Here is a 22,557-nt window from a genome sequence, read left to right as displayed (position 1 = left end):
CAAAATACTTACTAATTGATTCAACAGACTGTCAATGCTAATCAGCAGAGTGCATAGATGCAGCCCAGATCGTAATGTCATCAGTTGGTGAAGCTTGGCAGCCATTTCAAAGTGACCAGAAACTATATTCATTTTAAAATAACATTTTACTGTTATTGCCGCATGATATAGAAAGGGGTGCAAGAGGATATTTGCAGTTTAATCTAAAGTAAGACTTTAAGATGACTAAAGTGTGGACTGTCCCTTTAATTATATTAACAATTACACCGTTTTGGAACAGATTATATATAATATATATTGAATTTACTTTTTAAAAATTTATTTCGGACTCAACTTTATAATAATAAATTAATACATCAAATTATTCTGTTTAAAAAAAAAATATTTGTCACAATCATAAATTAATGATGATGTGAAACAACATTTGCTATACTAATAACAAGAGTCCCAACCTGTAGACTAAAATAGTTGGGATTATAGTTAGAGCCATGCCAAACACCAGATTTTATATGTTTTAGCATCAGAGGTTGGACTCAAGCAGGATCTTCCAACGACCAGGCCACCCAGAGGATACAGGTATAGGAACACTGGAACCCCAGGCCAGCTGTAAGTGGTAGATGAGGGAGGGCAGGGGAGCCCTTAGGTAGCTAAGTGAGTATAAATTACACTGTCTGCCAGGAGTAATGCTTAATAGAAATTTATTAAAAGGTATAAAACAATACCATAATTAAAAAGCAACTCCTGCTAGCTGCATTAAAATCTCACAGTGGATGGACAAATGCGACGCATTCTCGGTCATAAACCCGTTTCATCAGGCATATATAACAAGGGCCTGAACCCGGGAGATACGGATGCCAGCCGTGGGGATTATCTGCTATTGTTGTATGCACATTTATTGCAGAGCACCAGGTGGTTGGACAGATGGTGTGTGCCGTTTCCCTTCAATCCTGTCTAATCTCTACTTGAAGCGTGCACCCGTATATAATTGGTGTGATCTACATATATGAAACTTGTTTGCCCTAGGAAGGGTATACTACTGGTGGAGTAATGTTTAGGACTCTAGTCTTGATACTGTTTTATTTTACTTCAGAATAAAGTGCAACTACTGTTTGGTGTGTGAATCATTGGATATGGAACCTCCCTGTAACACTCAAGAGGTGACACAATCTGAGGATCCCTATGGCAACATAAAGGACTTTGCATTTACGGAAGCAGATGCTGCTCGTATTCATTGCGATGCTGACCTGCAGGAGCTGCAGGAGACCAGAGGTGAGACCCCTACTAATATTTTCCATAAGTTACTATATTTGAAAAAGGAGATAGATTTTTATTTACACACTGTGTATTTGTCTAAGTACCATAAGCTCAAGGTTATTCCTAGGGGGTTTCGAGTCAAGAATAACCCTACTTTGGGACGTAATAATATTGATTTTTGTAAGAGGTGGTGTGGCATTTTGAGCAAATGCTCTCATGACCTCATGCTCCTTGTAATAGAAGAAGTCTCTAGGTTAAAGACATCAGTAAAGAAGGAAATTGATACTGTTAAAAAAGACTTTAATGATTGTGCTTACCTCTGACTCGACTACTGACTGGGTTTCAAAACTTAAAACTCAACTTGACAAATATAAACATGACTTATTGGCGTTTAAGTATAAAAAATGTGCAACTGTTGAAAACGACTATAGAGATAAAAAAAAGTCTACAGATGGCTGTATGGGAAAGATAATAACCCATGGGTGGGTCATAAAAAAACCTTCAACAGATCTAGATGGATAATTTTTTCTACTGTTGATAGTAGCGGAGGAGAGTCCTCCGATGGTGACGTACAGACAGTGGTACAAATACAACACCTTAGGAGGGGGAGGAACAAAAAGAAAGAAGGCACAGAAATAGAACAAACAATAGTGTATAATCTAAGCTCATGCCCTTTGACGACTGATGAGCTTAAGGTACTCAACAGTGAGTTGTCATTTGTTCCTAAACCGAAATTTGACTTATTTGATCTACATGTGGATCTGGGTAGGTTTCAGAGACAACTGAAACTTAAAGATTTTTTTAAGGATAAAGGGGATTATATCTCTAAACCCTTCAAGCCTCTTAGTGTCTTTGAACCTACCAATACACATACATCTTTCAAGACATTCCATCAAATTTGTACCTCATCCCTTACTGAGATACATACGGCAATTCCTAAAAGTAGGTATAATTTGAGCAAGGCCAAGAGACAGGCTGTTAAATCTCTTGCTACCGACAGGGATATAGTCATCAGGCCTGCAGACATGGGTGGGGCCAGGGTAGTTCTGAATTACACCCAATATAAACTTGAAGCTCATAGACAACTTTTGGATGAGAGTACTTATCGCAAACTGTCAACCAATCCGAGTTGGAGTTTCAAAAAACAAGTTGATGAGTTCTAAGGGTTGGCTCATGTGGCACGTTATTGATGGTGACAAACTTTGGTACTTGACTGTGGACCATCCGGTATGCCCTATTTTGTATCTTTTACCAAAAATTCATAAGTCTTTGGAGAATCCCCCTGGCAAACCGATTGTTTCTTAGAGTTTTTCTTGCAACCGGTGGTTCAAAATACCAAATTGAGCTAATCAACTTGTTGAAGAATATGGAACAGGTTCAGGACACAGACTTCCTTGATATTGAGATGGTTAGACAAATGTTGATTGATAATGTACACTATATGGGACCTCCTATAGAGTTTTTGCTTCATCTTGTGGAATTCTGCTTGGAGAAAAACCTTTTTCGGTTTGAAAATGATTACTTTCTGCAAACCATGGGAACTGCGATGGGGTCAAATATGGCCCCATCATACGCCAATATTTATATGACTATGTATGAACAGTACAACATTTTCTCTGAGCAGAATTCCATAAAATGTTATCATCGGTACATTGACGATGTGTTTATGATCTGGAGTGGTACCCCAGAAGCTCTTTTGGAGCAACATACTTGACTCTACTATCAGATTCAAAATGGAATCTGTTCTGTGCAAGATCCACTTTCTGGATTTAGAAATTTTTAAGATTTCCACTAATAATAGCTGCAGCTTACAGACCACGTTATATCAAAAAGCTACTGATATGAATTTGATACTACACTATAGTAGTTTTCATCCTAAATTCCAAAAAGATGGGGTCAGCTCCTCGCAGTTCCTGCGGGTCATACGTAACAATACAGATGACTCCCATAAGAACAACCAATTACATGAGATGTCTCAAAGACTTCTACAGCGGGGGTATCCGCCATCATTGATTGAACAACAATGTATTAAAGCTGTAGAATGGACACAGGAGGCACTAACGACTAGGAAACCACCTAGTACGGACTCTAACCAGTTGTATTTTATTACCACCTATACTCCGGGGTCTGAGGTTCTGGCTTCAGCTGTTAAAAAGAATTGGATGGTGATATCAAAGGACACCAGTCTTCTGTTCTGTGGGACTCTCCCCCACCATGGATGGTGTTTAAGAGAGCGAGCAATCTGAAGGATCTTCTAGTGCTGAATGACCCAGTACACTGCTATGAGCAGCGAATGTGGCTACCAAAAGGCAAGCAAGGGTGTTTTCGTTGCGGGAATTGTGTGACCTGTAACAGCTTAATCACTGGCAATACTTTCCATCATCTGCACACAAATAAGCACTTTAATATTAAGCATAGACTGACATGCACCTCTGAATTTGTTGTATATAAGGGAAATTTGTTGTGCTGATTTTTGCACTCCTAACCAAGCCCCAAAGTTTTAGATGTATACTGATGTATACAGACTTCAGACTGCTTCTTTTTGTATAATGGGTCTTTTCATATACAGGGGAGGGGTGGAGTGTCTTCTCTAAGCATATTATATGCAGATGAAGTCTTGAGGTCTGAATTTGAAGAACATCTAAGAGACATGATAAGTGAGAGGTTAAGCATAGGGAACCTGGTCCAGAAAAGTGTACAATGCAGTGCACAATGAGAAGCAAAAAATGCTATTAAAAATAATCCTGTTTACATAAAAATAATGTTTAAAATATATTATAACCCTAAAGACTTTCCTTACTTGTCCACAATATCTATCTGGTTACTCCATCTTGTAAAGATGCTGCTATTTATTTTATGCACTTGGCTGTTACCTATTCAAAATATCACACACTAATAAACCAGCATTAAAGCGACATGAACCCCTTATTTGTTTTATTTTATGATTCAGGGAGTGCATACCATTTTAAACAACTTTCCAATTTACTTCTATTATCTATTGTTTTTGTTCTCTTTATATCCTTTGTTTAAATGCATACCAACGCATACTCAGGAGTTGCTGATTGGTAGATGCACATATATGCCTCATGTAATTGGCTCTCCCATGTGCATTGCTGTTTTTTAACAACAGATACCAAGAAAATTAAGCAATTTAAACAATAGAAACAAATTTGAAAGTTGTTTAAAATGGCGTTCTCTGTCTGAATCTGTTTTCAGGTCCCTTTAACGTATCTTCTCCAAAGCTTATATATTTTATTTTTTTTCCCCCAATAAAAAACATTGACCTGCCATTGCCTGCACTGATATCATGTTAGTGTGACGTGATGCTTCACTAGTGTCTCTGTCTCTGACAGCTTTTAGTGTTTCTGTTTTGTCCGACAGGCCTTTCATAAATAGGGGCCATATTCTCATATAAACACAAATACGTATGTACTCATATATAGACATATATAGAAGTGCATTAGAGCCCTTTGCAGTAAAGTAGATGAAAACATGTAAAAACATATTTATGCAATAGCCAGTAATAAAGGTTTTAACTATGTATTTACTAACACTTTTCACCTTCATATGTACTGCACATAGCAGAATATGTTCTATGTATTTCTAAATATATATCCATATATATATATATATATATATATATATATATATATATATACCTGTATATATATACCTGTATATATATATATATTTATATATATATATATATATATATATATATATATACATACATACATTGGTATAGATATATATTGTACCAAAAAAACATCAGATATATGTAGAAATATGTATTTCAGAATAAATAGAACATATTCTTGTTTTTGAAGAACATTGAATGTGAAATATTCATATTTAACATCGAATTATCACACATGAGAATATGCGATTGGGTTTGTGCGCGAATTGGGTGTAAGCTTCAGTTTCCCACTTTTTTTGCTCTATTGACTTCTATGGGGGAATAGGTTATCCCACGCGCAATATTCTAAGTTCGGCTTTTTGTGCTCCTCGAGTTAGCGTGCAAGTGAAAACAGTTTACTTTTATCTAATAATACGAGTGACACCTGGCCCTCGATCCGATATACAGTGTCGCCCGCAGAAGCTGGTGACGCCAAAATTTGCGCGGGTTTGGTATCCTATATACTGCGTAACCTAGAAGTTACGCTCGTATATTTCTGCCTTCGTACGTAGTTTTTTGGGCCATAGGCAGGTATACCAAACCCGCGCAGTTTGGTATCCAATATACAGCGTAAGGACTTACATGGCGAAAATGGAGAAATCTTACTCCATTTTCACCTCGCCACAAAATGCAGCCGTAGTAAGCCTTACGCTGTCTATTGGAGCCCCGTAACTCCCTAAACTAGCTGCTAAATAAAACCTAACACCTAACGCATGCGCAATGTCTATCTACCTGTCAACCACAAACTGCTAAATAAAACCTAACACTTAACGCATGCGCAATGTCTATCGACCTGTCAACCGCGATCCCCCGCCGCAATCCCTAATAAAGTATTTAACCCCTAAACCACCGCTCCTGGACCCCGCCACCACCTAAATTAAAAGTATAACCCCCTAATGCGATCCCCCTACACCGTCGCCAGCTACATTACATACCTCCTAATGTGAGCTCCTACCCCGCCGCCAGCTATATTAAACTACCCCCTAATGTGAGCCCCTTACACCGCCGCCATCTACATTACCTACCCCCTAATGTGAGCCCCTTATACCACCACCAACTATATTACCTACCCCCTAATGTGAGCTCCTACCCCGCCGCCAGCTATATTAAATTTATTAACCCCTAATTTAATCCCCCTACACCGCCGCCAGCTATATTAAATTAATTAAACCCTTATTTAATCCCCCTACACCGCCGCCAGCTATATTAAATACATTAACCCCTAATCTAATCCCCCTAAAGTAATCACCTCTATTACCAGCCCTTAAAAGGGCCTTTTGCGTGACATTGCCTCAAAGTAACAGCTTTATTGCCAGCCCTTAAAAGGGTTTTTTGTGGGGCATTGTCACAAAGAAATCAGCTCTTTTGCATCTAATCTAAATCCCCCTACACCGCCGCCACCTATAATTAATGTATAACCCCCTAATCTAATCCCCCTATACCGCCGCCACCTATGTTAAATGTATTAACCCCTAATCTAATCCCCCTACACCGCCGCCACATATATTAAATAGATTAACCCCTACTCTAATCCCCCTACACCGCCGCCACTATATTAACTATATTAACCCTAATTATATTAGGGTTAATATAGTTAATATAGTTATTATATTATATATATTAACTATATTAACCCTAATTATATTAGGGTTAATATAGTTAATATCGTTATTATATTATATATATATTAAGTATTATAACCCTATCTAACTCTAACATTCCTAACTAAATTCTTATTAAAATAAATCTAATTAATATTAATATTATTAATTAAAATATTCCTATTTAAATCTAAATACTTAGCTATAAAATAAACCCTAAGATAGCTACAATATAATTAATAATTACATTGTAGCTATTTTAGGGTTTATATTTATTTTACAGGTAACTTGGTATTTATTTTAACTAGGTACAATAGCTATTAAATAGTTAAAGGGACATTAAACACTAAATACATGCTAGATAGAATAATGCATTCAAAGAAAAGATTAGTCCATGACTAATGTAGATGTATTTTTTAAAGTTTCATTAGTTGTTTAAAAAGTGACAAAATAAGTGTAAAGTTTTAGTGTCTATAAAACACTGGGAGCTGCCATATTGTAACTTGTGTTACCTTCTCTGCTGTGGCCAATTAGGGTCAGTTATAAATAGGTCACTAGAGTGTGCAGCCAATGGTTGTGCTGGATTTAACAGTGTTCTGCACTTCCATTTCTAACAGGAACTGAAAAGCTCACAATTTCAGAATGGAATTACAGACACAGAGGACAACATAAATAATGAAAGTATATTGCAGAGTTGTTTTATTATATACAATGTATCATTTTATATTACCATCACAAAGTGTTTAATGTCCCTTTAATAACTATTTAATAGCTACCTAGTTAAAATAATTACCAATTTAACTGTAAAATAAATCCTAACCTAAGTTACAAATACACCTACACTATCAATAAATTAAATAAACTACAAATATCTAAACTAAACTACAATTAAATACACTAAACTAAATTACAAAAAAAAAGAAACGCTAAATTACAAAAAATAAAAAAAAGATTACAAGAATTTTAAGCTAATTACACCTATTCTAAGCCCCCTAATAAAATAACAAAGCCCCCCAAAATAAAAAAAATGTTCTACCCTAATCTAAATTACAAAAGTTAACAGCTCTATTACCAGCCCTTAAAAGGGCCTTTTGTGGGGCATGCCCCAAAGAATTCAGCTCTTTTGCCTGTAAAAAAACAACAACACCCCCCCATTACAACCCACCACCCACATACCCCTATTCTAACCCACCCAATCCCCCCTTCGATCGCCGCCGTACACTGAATAGGAATTCAAGGAACGCAATAAAAAATGGCGACCCTTGAATTCCTATTGGCTGATTTGAGCCTTCAAATTCAAATCAGCCAATTGGATTTGAATAGCCAATAGAATAAGAGCTACTGTAATTCTATTGGTTGATAAGAATAGCCAATAGAATTACAGTAGCTCTTATTCTATTGGCTATTCAAATCAGCCCATAGAATTAAAGTAGCTCGCATCCGATTGGCTGATTTGAATTTGAAGGCTCAAATCAGCCAATAGGAATTCAAGGGACGCCATTTTTAATTGTGTACCTTGAATTCCTATTCAGTGTACGGCGGCGATCATATGAAGAGGATCCTCCACGTTCCGGCTCCGGTCTTCAGTTCCAGAGGTCTTCGGTTCCAGCGTCGCCGATCTTCAGTTCCAGCATCGCCGGTCTTCAGTTCCAGATGGACGGTCTTCAGCTCCGCGGTCATCGGTCTTCAACTCCTCCGCTCCGCGCCGGCTGGATCCTGGAAGAAGAAGAGGTCGCCGCCTGGAACAGGACCTTCTCCGCCGGTCTTCAGGACAGGTAAGGAGCACTTGGGGGTTAGACTTAGGTTTTTTTAAGGTGGGATTGGGTGGGTTAGAATAGGGGTATGTGGGCAGTGGGTTGTAATGGCAGGGGGTTGTTTTTTTTTACAGGCAAAAGAGCTAAATTCTTTGGGGCATGACCCACAAAAGGCCCTTTTAAGGTCTGGTAATAGAGCTGTTAACTTGTGTAATTTAGATTAGGGTAGGGAAATTTTTTTATTTTGGGGGGCTTTGTTATTTTATTAGCGGGCTTAGAATAGGTGTAATTAGCTTAAAATTCTTGTAATCTTTTTTTATTTTTTGTAATTTAGTGTTTGTTTTTTTTGTAATTTAGTTTAGTGTATTTAATTGTATTTTAGTTTAGATATTTGTATTTTATTTAATTTATTGATAGTGTAGGTGTATTTGTAACTTAGGTTAGGATTTATTTTACAGTTAAATTGGTCATTATTTTAACTACGTAGCTATTAAATAGTTATTATCTATTTAATAGCTATTGTACCTAGTTAAAATAAATGCCAAGTTACCTGTAAAATAAATATAAACCCTAAAATAGCTACAATGTAATTATTAATTATATTGTAGCTATCTTACGGCTAGATTTGGAGTTTTGTCGGTAACAACCCGAAAAACTAACGCCGGCTTTTTTCTGGCCGCACCATAAAAATAACTCTGGTATTGAGAGTCCACAGAATGGCTGCGTTAGGCTCCAAAAAAGGAGCGTAGAGCATTTTTAACGCAGCTTCAACTCTCGATACCAGAGTTGCTTACGGACGCGGCCAGCCTCAAAAACGTGCTCGTGCACGATTCCCCCATAGGAAACAATGGGGCTGTTTGAGCTGAAAAAAAAGCAAACACCTGCAAAAAAGCCGCGTTCAGCTCCTAACGCAGCCCCATTGTTTGCTATGCGGTAACCCTTCCTACGTCTGCACTTAACACTCTAACATGTACCCCGAGTCTAAACACCCCTAACCTTACACTTATTAACCCCTAATCTGCTGCCCCCGCTATCGCTGACCCCTGCATATTATTATTAACCCCTAATCTGCCGCTCCGTAAACCGCCGCTACTTACATTATCCCTATGTACCCATAATCTGCTTCCCTAACATCGCCGACCCCTATATTATATTTATTAACCCCTAATCTGCCCCCCACAACGTCGCCTCCACCTGCCTACACTTATTAACCCCTAATCTGCCGAGCGGACCTGAGCGCTACTATAATAAAGTTATTAACCCCTAATCCGCCTCACTAACCCTATAATAAATAGTATTAACCCCTAATCTGCCCTCCCTAACATCGCCGACACCTAACTTCAATTATTAACCCCTAATCTGCCGACCGGAGCTCACCGCTATTCTAATAAATGTATTAACCCCTAAAGCTAAGTCTAACCCTAACACTAACAGCCCCCTAAGTTAAATATAATTTTAATCTAACGAAATTAATTAACTCTTATTAAATAAATTATTCCTATTTAAAGCTAAATACTTACCTGTAAAATAAATCCTAATATAGCTACAATATAAATTATAATTATATTATAGCTATTTTAGGATTAATATTTATTTTACAGGTAACTTTGTATTTATTTTAACCAGGTACAATAGCTATTAAATAGTTAAGAACTATTTAATAGCTAAAATAGTTAAAATAATTACAAATTTACCTGTAAAATAAATCCTAACCTAAGTTACAATTAAACCTAACACTATACTATCAATAAATTAATTAAATAAACTACCTACAATTACCTACAATTAACCTAACACTACACTATCAATAAATTAATTAAATACAATTCCTACAAATAAATACAATTAAATAAACTTGCTAAAGTACAAAAGATAAAAAAGAACTAAGTTACAAAAAATAAAAAAATATTTACAAACATAAGAAAAATATTACAACAATTTTAAACTAATTACACCTACTCTAAGCCCCCTAATAAAATAACAAAGCCCCCCAAAATAAAAAAATGCCCTACCCTATTCTAAATAACTAAAGTTCAAAGCTCTTTTACCTTACCAGCCCTGAACAGGGCCCTTTGCGGGGCATGCCCCAAGAAGTTCAGCTCTTTTGCCTGTTAAAAAAAAAATACAATTCCCAAGCCCCCCAACATTACAACCCACCACCCACATACCCCTAATCTAACCCAAACCCCCCTTAAATATACCTAACACTAAGCCCCTGAAGATCTTCCTACCTTGTCTTCACCTCACCGGGTTCAACGATCTGTCCAGAAGAGCTCCTCCGATGTCCTGATCCAAGCCCAAGCGGGGGGCTGAAGAGGTCCATGATCCGGCTGAAGTCTTCATCCAAGCGGGAGCTGAAGAGGTCAATGATCCGGATGAAGTCTTCATCCAAGCGGGAGCTGAAGAGGTCCATGATCCGGATGAAGTCTTCTATCAACGGCATCTTGAATCTTCTTTCTTCCAGATCCATCTTGCAGACCTCCGACGCGGAACATCCTGCTGGCCCGACGGACTAACGACGAATTACGGTTCCTTTAAGGGACGTCATCCAAGATGGCATCCCTCGAATTCCGATTGGCTGATAGGATTCTATCAGCCAATCGGAATTAAGGTAGGAAAATTCTGATTGGCTGATGGAATCAGCCAATCAGATTCAAGTTCAATCCGATTGGCTGATTCAATCAGCCAATCAGATTGAGCTCGCAATCTATTGGCTGTTCCGATCAGCCAATAGAATGCGAGCTCAATCTGATTGGCTGATTGGATCAGCCAATCGGATTGAACTTGATTCTGATTGGCTGATTCCATCAGCCAATCAGAATATTCCTACCTTAATTCCGATTGGCTGATAGAATCCTATCAGCCAATCGGAATTTGAGGGACGCCATCTTGGATGACGTCCCTTAAAGGAACCGTCATTCGTCGTTAGTCCGTCGGGCCAGCAGGATGTTCCGCGTCGGAGGTCTGCAAGATGGATCCGGAAGAAAGAAGATTGAAGATGCCGTTGATAGAAGACTTCATCCGGATCATGGACCTCTTCAGCTCCCGCTTTGATGAAGACTTCATCCGGATCATGGACCTCTTCAGCTCCCGCTTGGATGAAGACTTCAGCCGGATCATGGACCTCTTAAGCCCCCCGCTTGGGCTTGGATCAGGACATCGGAGGAGCTCTTCTGGACAGATCGTTGAACCCGGTGAGGTGAAGACAAGGTAGGAAGATCTTCAGGGGCTTAGTGTTAGGTTTATTTAAGGGGGGTTTGGGTTAGATTAGGGGTATGTGGGTGGTGGGTTGTAATGTTGGGGGGCTTGGGTATTGTATTTTTTTTTTACAGGCAAAAGAGCTGAACTTCTTGGGGCATGCCCCGCAAAGGGCCCTGTTCAGGGCTGGTAAGGTAAAAGAGCTTTGAACTTTAGTTATTTAGAATAGGGTAGGGCATTTTTTTATTTTGGGGGGCTTTGTTATTTTATTAGGGGGCTTAGAGTAGGTGTAATTAGTTTAAAATTGTTGTAATATTTCTCTTATGTTTGTAAATATTTTTTTATTTTTTGTAACTTAGTTCTTTTTTATTTTTTGTACTTTAGCAAGTTTATTTAATTGTATTTATTTGTAGGAATTGTATTTAATTAATTTATTGATAGTGTAGTGTTAGGTTAATTGTAGGTAATTCTAGGTAGTTTATTTAATTAATTTATTGATAGTATAGTGTTAGGTTTAATTGTAACTTAGGTTAGGATTTATTTTACAGGTAAATTTGTAATTATTTTAACTATTTTAGCTATTAAATAGTTCTTAACTATTTAATAGCTATTGTACCTGGTTAAAATAAATACAAAGTTACCTGTAAAATAAATATTAATCCTAAAATAGCTATAATATAATTATAATTTATATTGTAGCTATATTAGGATTTATTTTACAGGTAAGTATTTAGCTTTAAATAGGAATAATTTATTTAATAAGAGTTAATTTATTTCGTTAGATTAAAATTATATTTAACTTAGGGGGCTGTTAGTGTTAGGGTTAGACTTAGCTTTAGGGGTTAATACATTTATTAGAATAGCGGTGAGCTCCGGTCGGCAGATTAGGGGTTAATAATTTAAGTTAGGTGTCGGCGATGTTAGGGAGGGCAGATTAGGGGTTAATACTATTTATTATAGGGTTAGTGAGGCGGATTAGGGGTTAATAACTTTATTATAGTAGCGCTCAGGTCCGGTCGACAGATTAGGGGTTAATAAGTGTAGGCAGGTGGAGTCGACGTTGAGGGGGGCAGATTAGGGGTTAATAAATATAATATAGGGGTCGGCGGTGTTAGGGGCAGCAGATTAGGGGTACATAAGGATAACGTAGGTGGCGGCGCTTTGCGGTCGGCAGATTAGGGGTTAATAAGTGTAGGTAGGTGGAGGCGACGTTGTGGGGGGCAGGTCAGGGGTTAATAAATATAATACAGGGGTCGGTGGTGTTAGGGGCAGCAGATTAGGGGTACATAAGGATAACGTAGGTGGCGGTCAGCAGATTAGGGGTTAAAAAAAATTATTCGAGTGTCGGCGATGTGGGGGGACCTCGGTTTAGGGGTGCATAGGTAGTTTATGGGTGTTAGTGTACTTTAGAGCACAGTAGTTAAGAGCTTTATAAACCGGCGTTAGCCCAGAAAGCTCTTAACTACTGACTTTTTTCCTGCGGCTGGAGTTTTGTCGTTAGATGTCTAACGCTCACTTCAGAAACTACTCTAAATACCGGAGTTAGAAAGATCCCATTGAAAAGATAGGATACGCAATTTCCGTAAGGGGATCTGCGGTATGGAAAAGTCGCGGATGAAAAGTGAGCGTTAGACCCTATTTTGAGTGACTCCAAATACCGGCGGTAGCCTAAAACCAGCGTTAGGAGCCTCTAACGCTGGTTTTCACGGCTAACGCCAAACTCCAAATCTAGGTCTTAGGGTTTATTTTATAGCTAAGTATTTAGATTTAAATAGGAATATTTTAATTAATAATATTAATATTAATTAGATTTATTTTAATAAGAATTTAGTTAGGGATGTTAGAGTTAGATAGGGTTATTATACTTAATATATATATATATATATATATATATATATAATATAATAACGATATTAACTATATTAACCCTAATATAATTAGGGTTAATATAGTTAATATATATAATATAATAACTATATTAACTATATTAACCCTAATATAATTAGGGTTAATATAGTTAATATAGCTGGCGGTGGTGTAGGGGGATTCGATTAGGGGTTAATACATTTAATATAGGTGGCGACGGTGTAGGGGGATTAGATTAGGGGGTAATACATTTATTATAGGAGGCGGCGGTGTAGGGGGATTTAGATTAGTTGCAAAAGATCTGATTTCTTTGTGACAATGCCCCGCAAAAAGCCCTTTTAAGGGCGGGTAAAAGAGCTGATTTCTTTGGGGAACGCCCCGCAAAAAGCCCTTTTAAGGGATGGCAATAGAGCTGTTAATTTTGGGCAATGTCACGCAAAAGGCCCTTTTAAGGGCTGGTAATAGAGGTGATTACTTTAGGGGGATTAGATTAGGGTTTAATGTATTTAATTTTGCTGGCGGCGGTGTAGGGGGATTAAATTAGGGGTTTATTAATTTAATATAGCTGGCGGTGGGGTAGGGGGATTAGATTAGGGGTTAATAATTTTAATAAAGCTGGCGGCGGGGTAGGAGCTCACATTAGGGGGTAGTTAATATAGATTGCGGCGGTGTAAGGGGCTCACATTAGGGGGTAGTTAATATAGATGGCGGCGGTGTAAGGGGCTCACATTAGGGGGTAGTTAATATAGATGGCAGCAGTGTAAGGGGCTCACATTAGGGGGTAGGTAATATAGATGGCGGCGGTGTAAGGGGCTCACATTAGGGGGTAGTTAATATAGATGGCAGCGGTGTAAGGGGCTCACATTAGGGGGTCATTATATAGATGGCGGCGGTGTAAGGGGCTCACATTAGGGGGTAGGTAATATAGATGGCGGCAGTGTAAGGGTCTCACATTAGGGGGTAGGATATATATATGGCGGCGGTGTAGGAGCTCACATTAGGGGGTTATATAGATAAAATAGGTAGCGGCGGTGTAGGGGGCTCACATTAGGGGGTAATATAGATAATGTAGGTGGTGGCAGGGTTCGGGAGCGGCGGTTTATGGGGTTAATAACTTTATTAGGTGCGGCGGGGTCCGGGAGCGGCGGTTTAGGGGTTAATACATTTATTATTATTAGGAGAGTGAGGGAGGATAGCAGATAGAGGGTTAGACATGTCGGGCTATGTTTGGGAGGCGTGTTAGACAGTACGGGTGATTTAATAACTTAGTCAGGTTTTTTATGCGGCGGCAGTTTCTAAAGTGCCGTAAGTCACTGGCGACTCCAGAAATTTGTACTTACGCAGATTTCTGGACATCGCTGGTTTGTGAGACTTACGGCACTTTAGCATCTGACGGCACCATATATGGGATAGCTCGAGTTGCGAGCTGAAACTACGGGCGGCGCAGGTTTCCATGCTTGTGCCGAAACCTGCGCCGTATTTCGGATCGCTCCTCTGATTTGTACAAAAAGCTTTCTTCTAGCTCAATAAATACTCAAACGGGGGCATTAAAAAAAAAAAGAGCTTCACTTGTAATCCGGCCCAGATTGTTTCCAATGTCAATGTTATTATAGTGCTATATCCCTTACCCATGCAATATCCAATTGTTTTCTGGAACTCATAGGCTTATTAAACTGCAATGTTGATTTCAGTAACTAATTACTAATTCTGGTATTATGCTGTTTCTCTGCTTTTTAATTCCAGTGGGGAAGCAAATTACCTGTAATTGTATTGTGTTGTTTTAATAAAAACCTAACCAGCAGGTAAATATTGTTTGTTGGAACAAAAATCCAGTAACCACCAGCAACTGAAATCTTAATTGCTTTGTTCCAGTTTTTTATTAATATGAATACATTAAATCTTTAAATCTAACAAATATGTCATGCTGTATAGGAAAAAAACAAAAAACAAATTGTAAATATGCAGAAGAATACATTTACTTATTCAATTAGAAGAATGCTTTACAATTGCTAACAGTTATGTCTATTGTAATAATTTAATTTCCTTAGGTTGTATTTGATTAGCAAGTGAGTAATACAATTTATTTTTATTAAATTACAGTATGAAAAAAAATATTTTTTTCTGTTCTTCTATGAAACAAAGAATAACTAATTTTCATACTGCACATAACAAGACTTAATAAGCTAATATGATTTAGATTGGAAAAATTGTTATTTTAAATTAGATTAAACTAATACTTAAGCACGTTTTGTAATATTTTTATAAAAGGCAGGACACTTAAAATGTTATTTAGAAAATATTATCTTTGGAAGTTCAGTTTGTAAAATTGTACCTGCTCTATTGGAACTCACTTTTAAAAAAAAGGACAATTGATGTGGGTAACCTAGAATGAGATAGACAATACTATTATAAGGCACTAGTGGGAAAGCCTGCCCAGAGGGCAGTCTATTGTGATGACAGAACCACTGAACCACCCTGCCATTTTCGAAAGGGTAGTCTATTGTGGATACTTTCACCACCCTGCCATTTTTGGAATCCACCTAAATGCAGCTTACGAAAAAGGCAGGGTGGTGAAAGATTCCATCCAGGTGGATTCTTTCATCATCACTTTTGCTCTCTCTCCCCCCTCTCTTTTGCTCTCTCTCCCCCCTCTTTTGCTCTCTCTCCTCCCTCTCTTTTGCTCTCTCCCCCCTCTCTTATGCCCTCTCCCTCCCCTCTATTTTGCTCTTCCCCTCTCTTTTGCTCTCTCTCCCCCCTCTCTTTTGATTTCTCTCCCCCTCTCTTTTGCTCTCTCTCCCTCCTCTATTTTGCTCTCCCCTTCTCTTTTGCTCTCTTCCTCCTCTCATTTGCTCTCTCTCCCCCTCATTTGATCTCTCTCCCCCTCTCTTTTGATCTCTCTTCCCCTCTTGTTTGCTCTCTCTCTCCCCCTCTCTTTTGCGCTCTCTCCCCCCTCTCTTTTGTGCTCTCTCCCCCTCTCTTTTGCTCTCCCACTCCCCCCACTCTTTTGCTCTAACTCTCTTTTGCTCTCCCTCTTCCCTTTTTTTTACTCTCTCTTCCCTTTTTTTTTGCTCTCTTTCCCCCCTCTCTTTTGCTCTCTTTCTCCCCTCTCTTTTGCTCTTTCTCTCCCATCTCTTTTGCTCTCTCTCCCCCACTCTCTTTTGCTCTCCCTCTCCCACTCTCTTTTGCTCTCTCTCCCCCCCTCTCTTTTGCTTTCTCTCTCCCCCCTCTCTTTTGCTTTCCCTCCCCTCTCTTTGGCTCTCCATTTCTCCCCTCTCTTTTGCTCTCTCTCTCCCCTCTCTTTTGCTCTCTGTATCTCTTTTGCTCTCTCCCCTTCCTTTTTTTTTGTATTAGGGCATTCCCACTCCCTCATCTTCCCTGCTGAGCACTAGAGACCCTGCAATGCTATGGGCTCCAAGTATTAAGCAGCAAATGCTGCTTTTCAGCCCTTACTCAATGTAACCATAAAGTAAGAAGCAGAGGTCAAGTTAGTTTGGGGTGATTGACAGGCCCCCTGCTTGTTTGAGAACAGAGGGTAGCATAGCCCAAAGCAATCCTTGCGTGAAGACAGGTTGACAGGTTCCTAAGTTAGAAACCCTGTCTTTCAGTGCATTTGACATGAAACCCAAGATTTTTATTTCAGGATTCAGATAGCGAAAACAATTTTAAAAAGTTTTCAATTTACTTCTATTGTCAGGCTCGCCAGAAACAGCAGTTATGAAGCAGCGGTCACAAAGACCGCTGCTCTATAACCCTGTCCACCTGCTCTGAGCAGGTGGACAGACATCGTCGAAATTCAACTCGATCGAGTACGATTGGGTTGATCGACACTTCCCTGCTGGCGGCAGCCTGCAGGGGGCGGTGTTGCACCAGCAGCTCTTGTGAGCTGCTGGTGCAATGCTGAACACGGAGAGCGTATTGCTCTCCGTATTCAGCAAAGTCTGGCGGACCTGACCCGCACTGTCGGATCAGGTCTTCCAGACTTTGTTAAATAGAGGCCTATGTGTTTCAAGGACATGCCCCTTCCTCAGATGTGTATAAAATTTTGGCAAAACTGCTGTCAAATAGTGCTGCAGACAAGTGCACATGCCTGAACTTACCATCCTGCTTTTCAACAAAGGATAACAGGAAAACAAAGAAATATTTATAATAGAAAAATACTGGAAAATAGTTTAAAATTGTATGTTCTATCTGAATCATTAAAGAAAAACTTTGGATTTTATGTCCCTTTAAATACCTATGAACTGTCTAAAAAGATTATGCAGATATACAATAAAATTAATACAAACACACAAACCTCTTGAATATTTGATCTCACACACATATATATAATGTTTATATATATATATATATATATATATATATATATACACACATATACTGTATATATAAAATGCATTCATAAAACCATATTGCCAATGTTATATGTCTTTTGTTTATCGTAACAAATCTTTAAGACTTATTTACTTTACTCCCTCATCTGCCATGCCTTTCAAGGTCTAGAGCAAAGTATCTAAAAAAAAAACTATCGGCTAGATTAGGTGTTTTGCGGTATGAGTGAAAAAGCAGCGTTAAGGCTCATAACACTGCTTTTTCACTACCGCTGGTATTACGAGTCTTGCAGGTTTAGGGGCACCGCACACTTTTTTGGCCTTAATGCACTTCCATAGCGCCGATATTACAAGCTTTTTCTGGGAGGCCAAAAAGTGAGCGGTACAGCCTATCCCACAAGATTCGTAACACAATCTAAAGTCAGTAGTTATGAGTTTTACGCTACAAAGCTGTAGCATAAAACTCATAACTAAAATCTTAAAAAGTACACTAACACCCATAAACTACCTATTAACCCCTAAACCGAGGCCCTCCCGCATTGCAAACACAAAAATAAAATTATTAACCCTAATCTGCCGCTCCCGACATCGCCGCCACTATAATAAACATATTAACCCCTAAACCGCCGAACTCCCGCCTTGCAAACATTAGTTAAATATTATTAACCCCTAATCTCCTGTCCCTAACATCACCGCAATGTACATTACAGTTATTAACCCCTAATCTGCCTCCCCCAACATCTCCGCCACTATACTAAAGTTATAAACCCCTAAACCTAAGTCTAACCCTAACCCTAACACTCCCTAAATTAAATATAATTAAAATAAATCTAAATAAAAATTACTATCATTATCTAAATAATTCCTATTTAAAACTAAATACTTACCTGTAAAATAAACCCTAAGCTAGCTACAATATAACTAATATTTACATTGTAGCTATCTTAGGGTTTATTTTTATTTTACAGGCAAGTTTGTATTTATTTTAACTAGGTAGAATAGTTACTAAATAGTTATTAACTATTTACTAACTACCTAGCTAAAATAAATACAAATTTACCTGTAAAATAAAACCTAATCTGTCTTACACTAACACCTAACCTTACACTACAATTAAATAAATTACCTAAATTAAATACAATTACCTAAATTACAAAAAAAACCAAATACTAAATTACACAAAATAAAAAAAGAAATTAACAGATATTTAAACTAATTACATCTAATCTTATAGCCCTATCAAAATAAAAAGCCCCCCCCCCCAAATAAAAAAAACCTAGCCTACAATAAACTACCAATAGCCCTTAAAAGGGCCTTTTGCTGGGCATTGCCACAAAGAAATCAGCTCTTTTACCTGTAAACAAAATACAAACACCCCCCCCAACAGTAAAACCCACCACCCACACAATAACCACCCAAATAAAATCCTAACTAAAAAAACCTAAGCTCCCCATTGCCCTGAAAAGGGCATTTGGATGGGCATTTAGCTCTTTTTCAATTGCCCAAACCCTAATCTAAAACTAAAACCCACCCAATAAAAACTTAAAAAAAACTAACACTAACCCCAGAAGATCCACTTACAGTTTTGAAGACCGGACATCCATCCTCAATGAAGCCGGGGGAAGTCCTAAGCGAAGCGGCAAGAAGTCCTCAACGAAGCCATGAGAAGTCTTCATCCAAGCCGGCAAAAGTAGTCCTCCAGATGGGCAGAAGTCTTCATCCAGACGGCATCTTCTATCTTCATCCAGACGGCATCTTCTATCTTCATCCATCCGGCGCGGAGCGGGTCCATCTTCAAGACATCCGGCGCGGAGCATCCTCTTCAATCGAAGTCTTCTTCCCGAATGAAGGTTCCTTTAAATGACATCATCCAAGATGGCATCCCTTAGATTACAATTGGCTGATAGAATTCTATCAGCCAATCAGAATTAAAGATGAAAAAATTTTATTGGCTGATGCAATCAGCCAGTAGGATTGAGCTTGCATTCTATTGGTTGATTGGAACAGCCAATAGAATGCAAGCTCAATCCTATTGGCTGATTGGATCAGCCAATAGGATTGAAGCTCAATCCTATTGGCTGATTGCATCAGCCAATAGGATTTTTTCACCTTTAATTCCGATTGGATGAAGATAGAAGATGCCGTCTGGAGGACCACTTCTGCCGGCTTGGATGAAGACTTCTCCCGGCTTCGTTGAGGAATTTGTGCCGCTTCGCTGAGGACTTCTCCCGGCTTCGTTGAGGATGGATGTCCGGTCTTCAAAACTGTAAGTGGATCTTCGGGGGTTAGTGTTAGGTTTTTGTAAGGGTTTATTGGGTGGGTTTTAGTTTTAGATTAGGGTTTGGGCAATTGAAAAAGAGCTAAATGCCCTTTTAAGGGCATTGCCCATCCAAATGACCTTTTCAGGGCAATGGGGAGCTTAGTTTTTTTTAGTTAGGATTTTATTTGTGGGGTTGTTTGTGTGGGTGGTGGGTTTTACTGTTGAGGGGTGTTTGTATTTTTTTTTACAGGTAAAAGAGCTGATTTCTTTGGGGCAATGCCCAGCAAAAGGCCCTTTTAAGGGCTATTAATAGTTTATTGTAGGCTAGGGTTTTTTTTTATTTTGGGGGGCTTTTTTATTTTGCTAGGGCTATTAGATTAGTTTTAATTAGTTGAAATATCTGATCATTTCTTTTTTTATTCTGTGTAATTTAGTGGGGTTTTTTTTTGTAATTTAGGTAATTGTATTTAATTTAGGTAATTTATTTAATTGAAGTGTAAGGTTAGGTGTTAGTGTAAGACAGGTTAGGTTTTATTTTACAGGTAAATTTGTATTTATTTTAGCTAGGTAGTTAGTAAATAGTTAATAACTATTTAGTAACTATTCTACCTCATTAAAATAAATACAAACTTGCCTGTAAAATAAAAATAAAACCTAAGATAGCTACAATGTAACTATTAGTTATATTGTAGCTAGCTTAGGGTTTATTTTACAGGTAAGTATTTTGTTTTGAATAGGAATTTATTTAGGTAATGATAGTAATTTTTATTTAGATTTATTTTAATTATATTTAATTTAGTGGGTGTTAGGGTTAGGGTTAGACTTAGCTTTAGTGGTTTATAACTTTAGTATAGTGGCGGCGATGTTGGGGGCGGCATATTAGGGGTTAATAAATGTAGGTAGGTGGCGGCGATGTTAGGGGCGGCAGATTAGGGGTTAATAATATTTAACTAGTGTTTGCGAGGCGGGAGTGCGGCGGTTTAGAGGTTAATATGTTTATTATAGTGGTGCACATGCTGTGCAGTGTGATAGATTATTATTATTATTTATTATTATTATCAGTTATTTGTAGAGCGCCAACAGATTCCGCAGCGCTAGATAGATAGAAGTATAGGCAAAATTCCTTTCCACTTTAAAACTGCATTGACTGCAGCGCCACCTACAGGCTAGCCCATAGCCTTCTTAATCGCACAGCTCTTAGTGTGTGAGAGCCAGCTGTCACGTGACACTCGCACACTAAGACCTGTGTGTGTGTGAGACTCTGGAGGAGGAGCAGGGGCGGAACCACTGCAACATGCGCCCATCCCACCCCAACTCCACTGGCTTCTCCACCATCCCATCATGCTCCAAACCGGTCACATTACTTATAATCACACAGCACCACCAGGAGGAATGTGACCGCATATAAAGAAGAAGTAGCATATCGACAACCAGCCAGCAGTGCAGGACAGACTGAGAAAGAGAGCGGGAAGCTTGCAACACGGGCAGCCCGCAAATTTGAAGTCAGATTAGAAGATCGATCTGGGGGGTAAGTTAAGTGTGCATCACTGAGCGTGAGGTGGCCGCAGGGAGTGGGACGCATTGCTGTAAACTTATTCTAACAGTGGCGTCACTCCTAAACAAATTATTTTCCCGCCCCAGATTACTTGTGTGAGTTGTGTCAATATTGTAGCTGCCTGTGTGTATATGTGCGAGACTGCTATGCTAGGATCCATGCTATATGCACGCCACTGCAATCAGAGCTGCTCTGCAGGCATTAGCCACCACTCATACTGTTGCACTCAGGAGCCCTGTTTTGCCATCACGTTTTATACAAAAACAAAGGCAAGGCTCGCTTGGGCTGGCTTTTTTTCATATGTCAGTCAGACTGACGTGACTTTGTGTGCAGACACTGGGACCTGATTTTTTTTTTACTAAGCCCAACTGCTGCCCAAGCCAGTAGCGGTACACTGTGGATTTCAGCTTTCATTTCAAGTTGTTCATATTGTACCTTTTTAACACTGCTAAAAATATAAGGGCAGTAATAGGTTACCATATTGTCATGTTGTCTGCACAATATGTGCTACTACCTTACATTTTAGTTAGATCTTTATCTTAGTTTGATAGTTGAATTTAGAAAGGATGCACTAGAGTTAATTGCAATGTGACTGCAGATGGCACCTAAGCCATTGTATTGTAATTTCTATTACCTGCGCTGCATTCTAGCTGTCACTTCATTTTCATTTGATGAATATGTTTCACATAAAATCTTGTTAAACTTAGGTTTATAGCACAAACTTACCATGATGATTAGAATTTTAAAAGTTAACTACAATCATTAAAATTTCCCCAAACAATAAAACCCTAATGTTACTATACTACACTTATATGTAACCTTAAAAAAATCTCCTATACTTGTGCCGCAGTTCTTGGAAGACAATAACAGGTACTTACGCTTATTGTAGTGAGGATATAATGCTTGGAAGGTTGTCTTTAAAGGGACATGAAAGCCAAAATTTTTCCTTTCATGATTCAGATAGAGAACACAGTTTTAAACAACATTCTAATTTACTTCTATTATCTAATTTGCTTAATTCTTTAGATATCCTTCGTTGAAGAAATAGAAATTCACATGGGTGAG

The sequence above is a fragment of the Bombina bombina genome, chromosome 2 (genome assembly GCF_027579735.1).
Source record: "Bombina bombina isolate aBomBom1 chromosome 2, aBomBom1.pri, whole genome shotgun sequence".
NCBI classification, from domain to species: Eukaryota; Metazoa; Chordata; class Amphibia; order Anura; family Bombinatoridae; genus Bombina; species Bombina bombina.
The sequence above is the reverse complement of the archived record's forward strand: the minus strand, read 5'-3'. Positions refer to the sequence as shown.